The 7,911-nt window shown below is 45.1% G+C and overlaps 1 long non-coding RNA gene across 1 annotated transcript; it reads right to left on the bottom strand.

Annotated features, from left to right (window-relative positions):
* Positions 1-4,573: 4,573 nt before the first annotated feature.
* Positions 4,574-7,697, bottom strand: LOC116271007. The gene is made up of 3 exons (XR_004179315.1): positions 7,298-7,697; positions 5,237-5,300; positions 4,574-4,895 (listed from the first exon to the last, which is right to left on the bottom strand). It is a non-coding gene; the product is annotated as an uncharacterized LOC116271007 (long non-coding RNA).
* Positions 7,698-7,911: the final 214 nt, after the last annotated feature.

Genomic DNA, 7,911 nt, shown 5'->3' with positions numbered 1-7,911 from the left:
TATAGAGCCTCAAAAAATGTTTCTGGGTTCATATGCTTGATGTGGTAAAGAATTTTAAAATTTTAATTTTTTTTTTTTTTTTTTTTTTTTTTTGAGACAGAGTCTCGCTGTTGCTGCCCAGGCTGGAGTGCAGTGGTGCAATCTCGGCTCACTGCAAACTTCGCCTCCCAGGTTCAAGCAATTCTCCTGCCTCAGCCTCAGCCTCCCACGTAGCTGGGATTACAGGCACCTGCTACCATGCCCAACTAATTTTTTTGCATTTTTAGTAGAGATGGGGTTTCACCATGTTGGCCAGGCTGGTCTCGAACTCCTGACCTCAGGTGATCTGCCCACCTCAGCCTCCCAAAGTGCTGGGATCACAGGCGCGAGCTGCCGTGCCCAGCCTAAAAGTTTTTTAAAATTAAAAAGAAATTCTCTTCTAACTGTATAGGATTTAACTTGTGTCCTGAAGCCAGACACTCTACAAAGCAAACTATTAACATCGTGAGTCCCAAGAATGTTTGACTCTGAAGATTTTCATTTCATGGCTCAGGCAGAAAATACTAAACAAAAGTCGGCTGGTTGAGCTGAGGAAGCTGCTCCTGGCTGGAGATACTTGGCCTTAGGGCTTCGGCCTGAGGCATCCGTGTCTTAACCCATCTGCAGTTCACCAGTTGGCAAGCTCCACGTTAATATAATTAACTGGAAGAAGGAAACATCTCATTATTACCATAATGAGTACAACAAGGGATTCAGTGAATTTCAGCTTCTGGATCATGTTACAACTTGGGGAAAATAAACTTGGAAGTTTTATTTCTTTTTTATTTTTTTGAGGCGGAGTCTCGCTCTGCCACCGAGGCTGGAGTGCAGTGGTGTGATCTCTGCTCACTGCAACCTCCGTCTCCTGGGTTCAAGCAATTCTCCTGCCTCAGCTTCCCGAGTAGCTGGGATTACAGGCAACCGCCACGATGCCTGGCTAATTTTTTTGTATTTTTAGTAGAGACAAGGTTTCACTGGGTTGGCCAAGCTGGTCTCGATCTCCTGACCTCAGGTGATCCACCCCCTTGGCCTTCCAAAGTGCTGGGATTACAGGCGTGAGCCACTGCGCCTGGCCTTTATTTCTTAATATGATCATCTGTGAGTATTTTAAAACAGAAACTAACAGTATACACAAAACAAAAGTGTTTCATTTATAATGTGAATAAAGTTGCTTCTTGTCTCTGATTCTGTTTAAGTCTACAGAAGACATACTGGCAATGCTTGGTCCGATTTTTTTTTTTTTTTTCAGACGGAGTCTTACTTTGTTGCCCAGGCTGTAGTGCAGTGGCGCAATCTCGGCTCACTGATACCTCTGCTTCCCGGGTTCCCCTGCCTCAGCCTCCTGCATAGCTGGGATTACAGGTGCCTGCCACCACACCCATCTAATTTTTTGTATTTTTAGTAGAGATGGGATTTCATCATGTTGACCAGGCTGGTCTTGAACTGTCAACCTCACGTGATCCACCTGCCTCGGCCTCCGAAAGGGCTAGGATTCCAGGCGTGAGCCACTGCGCCCAGCCTGTATCCAGTTCTCATCCCATGAAATATTTCCCCTTAATCACAGACTAAAAAACTATATATTTTTTCACTTCTATGGAAGTCTTAGATGGATTTCCTGATAGAGAATGAAGAATTTACACTCAGTGATCATCACAGAAATAAAATTGTTACAATCTTTTAAAATCCTTTTATTCACCTTGAAAGCAATTTTGGATTTCAGACTTCAAAGATAATATTTCCTGACCGGGCGTGGTGGCTCACGCCTGTAACCCCAGCACTTTGGGAGGCCAAGGCGGGTGGATCACCTGAGGTCGGGAGTTCAAGACCAGCCTGACCAACATGGAGAAACCCCGTCTATACTAAAAATACAAAATTAGCTGGGCGTGGCATGGTGGTGCATGCCTGTACTCCCAGCTACTGGGGAGGCTGAGGCAGAATTGCTTGAACTCGGGAGGTGGAGGTTGCAGTGAGCCGAGATCGTGCCGTTGCACTCCAGCCTGGGTAACAAGAGAGAAACTCCGTCTCAATAATAATAATAATAATAATAACATTTCCCTTGAAAACTGTCTCAAACATCTAATGTAAATGAAAAGGGCATGAATTCTGCTAAGTGATTTGAAGAAAGACATCAAAACACACTGACATTTGCATATTTTGTTTTAAATGAGACCGAGTCTTCCTCTGTTGCCTAGGCTGAGTGCAGTGGTGCCATCAGGGCTCACATCAGCCTCAACCTCCTGGGCTCAAGCAATCCTCCCACCTTGTCCTCCCAAATGCTGGGATGACAAGTAAGAGCCATTGCACCTAGCTTGCATATTTTTGATTGGGAATTTTTTGGCTCTCTCTCCAGTGCCTCGTTATGTAAGGTGCATAACTTGCAGGGCATGACCTCAAGCAACTTTCTAGTTGCCTGAACTTTCCAGTGGCAGCAACTAGGACACAAGAACACTTTTGCCACCTGTCCTACTGTTGCTAGAATAATGTTGGCCCTTGAGTTCATATACAAAGAGAAAGCAATTTTCTCCTGGCCCCTCTGCATTAGGAGAAAACACATTTTCTATGCATGAAAGAAAAGGAAGCAGAACTTCTGCTAAAATGATGCCCAGGAAAATCATTTCTTTTGAAGTGAACTCTTCCATTAGTTATATTAGTCAATAGGGAAGTATGTAATATATAATCAGTATATATTGTGTTCACCAAAGGTTGCTTTAAGGCTGGTGCTAGGCCAATACTGGGAAGAGTACCTGAAACAAAATAGGCACTCAGTAATCTTTTTTTTAAAATTAATGAGCAAAAAAATTAAAAACGTATGTTTCACCTGGTTTGTATTTCCCAATACAAATACCAGGGACTTCTATGAAAAGCTTTTGAGGTTGTTTTTTTTTTTTTTTCCCTTGAAGGGCAATTTTTTTTCATATAAAGTTTGTATTGAACAAACTTTTACAAAGAACAATTCTATGCTCTGGCAGAGTATGTCTGCACATCGCAGTTGTCTTTGTTCTTTATGATGAAATTATCAAACACATGAATAAGATCTGAAGGTCCAGTTTCCAAGAAAGGAAGATGGTCATGGATGCTGGTGTAAGCCTTCTAGAAAATGTTCAGGCCTTCTAGAAAAATTTGAAAAACTGCCAGATCCCTTGAGTTGTGAAAGGTATTTTAAAATTAGTATAGCATAGTAAAAATTATGTGTTAATTATTGTTAATAGTCTTCAGTGTTAATTGTGGACTTACTAATTGCATAAATCATGACTATTCCTTAATGTGTTATTTAAAAGTAGAGTTTAGGATGGTAAACCTATGCTTATTGTTTGCAAATGCCTATGCGCTGGGATTTATGTGAGCCAAGCAGTCTGATTGGGCCAAACCCTGGGAAATGTAAATATATTTATTTTTGTTTTACTATTTGGCACAGCCTGTGTCTCCCAATAATTGTAATAATGTCTGCTATTGAATCTTGGCAGACACCATCCAGTGTTTCTCAGAATACAGGCAGCCCTCCTACACTCTGCATCAGAACCCCGCCCGCAGGGGATGCTTGGTTTTTTTTTTTTGTTTTTTTTTTTTTGTTTTGAGACGGAGTCTCGCTCTGTCGCCCAGGCTGGAGTGCAGTGGCCGGATCTCAGCTCACTGCAAGCTCCGCCTCCCGGGTTTACGCCATTCTCCTGCCTCAGCCTCCCGAGTAGCTGGGACTACAGGCGCCCGCCACCTCGGCCGGCTAGTTTTTTGTATTTTTTAGTAGAGAGGGGGTTTCACCGTGTTAGCCAGGATGGTCTCGATCTCCTGACCTCGTGATCCGCCCGTCTCGGCCTCCCAAAGTGCTGGGATTGGGGATGCTTGTTAACAGATAGATTCGCAGGACCCGCTGCAAACCTGCTGAATCAGAACTTAAGTTTAAAACAGGCTGCACCTTCACGGGTGCTTGCTCTGTCCTACCAGTGGGCTCCCCTTTGGTTTTGCGCTTCCACAGGAAACAGGACATAGATCTAAAATTGTCTTTGCACTGGGACTGGTTTCCTTTGCTGATCTAACACAGAATAGCTGTTTGTACTGTGACTGCGAGTGTGTTGAACAGATCCTTTGTATTGTAGGAGAAGAAATTTAGTGCCTCGTTGCTCACCATCACCACGGGCCCTGGTAGCTCTGCGGATAAACCAGCTTGGATTTCGCCCTCGAGGATTAACATTGCAACATTGCATAGGCACATAAAGGCACTTGAAAGTCAAGATGAGGCAGGGAACCTGCGCACTGGGATCTTTGTGTGGTTGGTGTCTTGTCTTTTGCCATTTGTCGGGCACAGCAGCTGCGGTTGCTGAAGCGGGTGAGTAACGTCCAAGAGCCAAACCAACTGCAAGAAGCTCTCCGGGAAAAGGGCATGAAGGCTGCTGACCCACGTCCCGCCCCTCCGCCGACCAACTCCACACCCGGGATTAGAGGGGAAGAAACATTTGTCCCAAAATGTCTTAGGTTCTATTCCTGGGGATCTGCAAATTAAACTGACAGAACACAGATTCACAAGAGAAAAAGGATGCAAATTTTATTGATGTTAAGATTTTAGGCACAGCAGCTTCACAAAAAGAAGTAGAAAACTCCAGTAAGTGTTTAGACTTGAGAAATTAAATACTATTTGAGCAAAGGGTGATGGGTTATAGAGAAGTGACTGGATAAAGAAAAGAACGTTTGGGCTTCCGGGGTAGTAAACCGTGAGAAAGTGTTTAGGAATATATGGGAGAAATGAATGGACGAGAAGAGTTATCTCTCTTCCATTTGTTGGTTTATGCGGACTCTTCTCAATGCAACTGCCATCACTGGTGATAAGAGTCACTGTCCTTCTTCCGGGTACAGAGGGGCATCTTCCTCAAAGCAAAATTTAGGTCCTGCATTTAGGCAGATAAGGGCGGGCGGAGAACTTCTACTGCATCTATTGTTTCTTCATTGCCTACAGCTCGAAATGTCTTTCTTCCCAGGTAGCATATTTTGGGGGTGGCATGTTCTGATCCTCTTTAGGATCATCAGCACCTCTAGCTGGGGTGAGGCTGGACGGGGACTGGCACAAAGGAGGCTTTCAGGCAGTTTCCTTGAGTTCTAACCACAACCCCCGCAGAACAATTGGCCTGTGGCCTGTGGCCTGCTCTCCCCACTACGCCTGAATTGCTGTGGACTGATTTATGAGTCGCCTCTGAACCCAGAGGAAGCTCGAGGAGCAGGATTGACATACCCACTGGGTAGAATCGCTGTAGGAAGATAGAATCGGTGAACATCAAGCCTCCAAGTTCAAACAACTGAAAATGAAAGAATAATTCATTTTTAAAAGAGTTTTGTGAAATATGTGGATAAAGCATATTTTCCGATGAACCTAATACTATCAATAATAAATTATAAATGGGAGTCCTATTTCAAATCTAAGCGAGGACGGCTGGGCGCAGTGGCTCACACCTGTAATCCCAGCACTTTGGGAGGCCGAGGCGGGCGGATCACTTGAGGTCAGGAGTTCGAGACCAGCCTGGCCAACTTGGTGAAACCCCCGTCTCTACTAAAAATACATAAATTAGTTGGGTGTGGCGGCAGGTGCCTGTAATCCCAGCTACTCAGGAGGCTGAGGCAGAAGAATTGCTTGAACCTGGGAGGCGGAGTTTGCAGTGAACTGAGATTGTACCACTGCACTCCAGTCTGGGTGACAGAGTGAGACTCAGTCTCAAAAAGAAAGAAAAAAAAAATCTAAGCAAGGACTTTGACTCAAAGAAATCATTATGTTCCACGAGAGGGCAGTATAGTAACTCGTTTATAAAACAGTAGGCTCGGAAGAGCAGACGAAAAAATCTGTGATCAGTTTTAAAATTTGTGATGAGCACCCGGCACAGTGGCTCACGCCTGTAACCCTGGCACTTTGGGAGGCTGAGGCGGGCGGATCACCTGAGGTTGGGAGTTCGAGACCAGCCTGACCAATATAGAGAAACCCTGTCTCTACTAAAAATACAAAAAAATTAGTGGGACGTGGCGCACGCCTAAAATCACAGTTACTCGGGAGACTGAGGCAGGAGAATCGCTTGAACCCAGGAGGCGGAGGTTGTGGTGAGCCGAGATCGCACCATTGCACTCCAGCCTGGGCAACAAGAGTGAAACTCTGTCTCAAAAAAAAAAAAAAAAAAAAAAAAAAAAAAAAAATTGTGATGAGAACTGCTTTGAGCAGAAACAAAATCAAATAGCATTTTTACCATAAAGTGTTCGTCTCTATGACATGAAAACTACTAAGGAGATTGGTTTTTTCAGGTCGGAATGACATACTTTTGAAAAAGTAAGTTGCTTGACTTGGAACTAAATGGAATTGCTTTCGTTCGTTGCTATGTTGCCCGGTTGCTATGTGGTCTAGGAGAAGCTACAGACGAAATCCAGATCACATTTCCTCTGCCTCAGCCCCTGGAAAAGCTTCATATGCCTGAGTCCTCACCTCCAGTTGTGCCTGGAGCTATGAAGTTTGCGGGAGAGTTTAAATTGGGAAAGATAGTAATCCTTACAGCTAGCTTTATCTGAACTCTGAGTACCAGGCTGGGCGCGTTACATGGATTATTTTTTTCAGCCCCATGATAGCTCTATGAGTTAGGAACTATTATTATCTTCATTTGATAGACGAGGAAACCAGGCCCATAGAGGACTGAGGGCTTGCCCGTGGGACACGGCTCATCGATGGCAAAGTCGGGATTCAAACTGGGCAGATCAAATCTAGATCCCGAGTTTGAGCTATTTCTAGGCAATTGGTGGCAAAGACAGAACTAGAACCCATATCTCTTTGTTACAAATTAAAGAGTGACTTTAACGTTGAAAACGGTGTGTTTGGCGGGACTGGGTAGAAGAAGCCTTTGGAAGAGGGCTGATGGGACAGACACAAAGTGACTGTGTTTGCAAAAAGACAGGTTCATGCCAAGAAACAAGAACATTCCAGGCTGAGCTGGGATGCCCCAGTTATGCCGATTATGCAGTGTCAGAGTGGCCGAGACCAGAGGGATTTCCCCACTGCCTTCGCAAACTCCAGAGAGCTCTGAGATCCACAGGCCGGTGGGGTTCCCAGGAGAAGCCTGCAGAAGGTTCTTCCTCCTTCAGGGCACAGAAGAGGATGGACAGCAGTTCTCCTAAATCCCCAGAGCCCTTAGTCAAGTTCATCCCAAAACTATCAGAATCATCATCACTGCTATCCCTTGAGATCTCCTTGAGAACTCAAATGCCAGGCCCTGTGCTAAGCATTTTACTTGTATTAGCTCATTTAATCCTCATAGCAACTCACTGAGGTGGGTCCTGTGTTCACCATCTGGGAATTTCACGGGCTGGCCCCTCTCGCAGGAGTTTCATCACGTAAGGCACGCACACGTGTATCTGCGAAAAAGTACGTCTTGCACACAAATTGGTTTTCCTAAACCCTCCTCTTTGAGCAATGCAGCCGACTTTGTTTTTAAAATGCAGCCCACTTCTGAGTCAGCGAGGAAGATTGCTCACTTCTCCCTTCCAAAACTCCACTGATATGGCAATCAAGGAATCAAGAATATATCAACTCATAATGGGATAAAGTGAGGGAAGAGACGAACATGGATGAGAGAGTCCCGCAAATATCTGGAAGAGGGAGAGGAGCAGGAGCTGACTTGGCAGAGCTGGAGATCACTACCTGGCTCCCTGCAGACCAGGAAACTAACAAGAAGAAAGGGGGTGGTCTTCTAGAACTCTAGGTGCTGAGGACGGGGAGATCCAAATCTACAGAAGGTGGGCATGAGGCATGGGACTAAAAACAGGGGGGTTATGTGGCCTGTGTAGGGGGAGGATGGACCCCCTTCCTCCTCTTATAGCAGGCACACCCCAGCTCTCTCCAGCCACCCGTTGCACACCTCCCCACCCTCACTGCCAGTA

Source organism: Papio anubis, chromosome 17 (genome assembly GCF_008728515.1).
Source record: "Papio anubis isolate 15944 chromosome 17, Panubis1.0, whole genome shotgun sequence".
In the NCBI taxonomy this organism is placed as follows: Eukaryota; Metazoa; Chordata; class Mammalia; order Primates; family Cercopithecidae; genus Papio; species Papio anubis.
Note: the sequence above shows the minus strand (reverse complement) of the source record. Positions and strands in the feature narration are given on the sequence as shown.